The following is a 1,260-nucleotide window of genomic DNA, read 5'->3' as shown; positions in this document are numbered from 1 at the left end:
TGTAGCTTTGGAGCCTGTCCTGGCACTAGCTCTTGTAGACCAGGCTGGCCTCGAACTCACAGAGATCCGCCTGCCTCTGCCTCCTGAGTGCTGGGATTAAAGGTGTGTGCTACCACTGCCCGGCTTGATTTCATGAATATTATTAAATGGCTCTACTGATGTAGAAACCTTCCTAATCCAAATCCGAGTCTGAACAGACAATATAAGGTTATTATTCCATATTCCATGTGATGACTTTGTGTGATGGGTAGGGGAGGCTGGTCTTTATTTAGTTCAAATGTGTATCCCTGAGTATCAAGAGCTCTCTGTAGATCAGATGGCCCGAATCAAACTTAACCCGCTTGTCTCTGCCTCTTGAGTGCTAGGTGTTCTAAGTGTAGTGTGAGGATGGTAGGAATCATAAGTCTGAGGGTTATATGCCAAAACTTCCTGTGCCTGAGAGATGTTCAGTGGTTAAGTACGATAGTTGTATGTGGTACAGTGACTTAATGCATGCAGACCACTCATACACATAACTTTTTCTTTCCTTTTTTTCTTTTTTTTTTAAAATAGGGATTCTCTCTAAACAAAACAGTCCTGGCTATCCTGGAACTTAATTTGTAGATCAGGGTGGCCTAGGACTCATAGTGGTCCATCTCCACCTGCCTCTTGTCTAAGTGCTGGTATATTGATGTGTGCCACCATCACCTGGCTATACATACTCTTTTCTAAAAAAAAGTCTAAATGGGAATTCTCAGCACTCAGGCAGGAAAAAGTACAAGTACAGGTAGATTTGCTGAGTTCAAGGTCAGCCTGGACTTACATAGTGAGCTCCAGGGCAGTGAGACCCAATTAAAAACCCAAACCAGGAAGTGATGGTTGAAAGATGAAAGCAGGAATGACCCTGGCAGGTCCCACTGGGTGGGGTAGAAACTATGCCATGCAAAGAGAGCTAGGGAAGTAATGGAGTTTTATTTAGGAAGAGGGTATAGGGAAGGAAGGAGAGAGAAGAGAGACTGGGAGTGGGTGGGCTTTGTCTCTTAAAGGAACAGGGTACTTCGTGAGTTCATCCTGCTAGGTGAGAGGGAAGGCCAACATAATCCTGAAAGTGCGACCTTTAGTCCCAGCACTCGGCAGGTAGAAGTAGGTGGTCTGCAGAGCGAGTTTGAGGACAGGAATACACAGGAGCCCCTGCTGTTTTAAAACAAAAATTCCATGCCGGGCGATGGTGGCGCACGCCTTTAGTCCCAGCACTCGGGAGGCAGAGGCAGGCGGATCTCT

Source organism: Microtus ochrogaster, chromosome 10, assembly GCF_000317375.1.
Source record: "Microtus ochrogaster isolate Prairie Vole_2 chromosome 10, MicOch1.0, whole genome shotgun sequence".
Lineage (NCBI taxonomy): Eukaryota > Metazoa > Chordata > Mammalia > Rodentia > Cricetidae > Microtus > Microtus ochrogaster.
The sequence above is the reverse complement of the archived record's forward strand: the minus strand, read 5'-3'. Positions refer to the sequence as shown.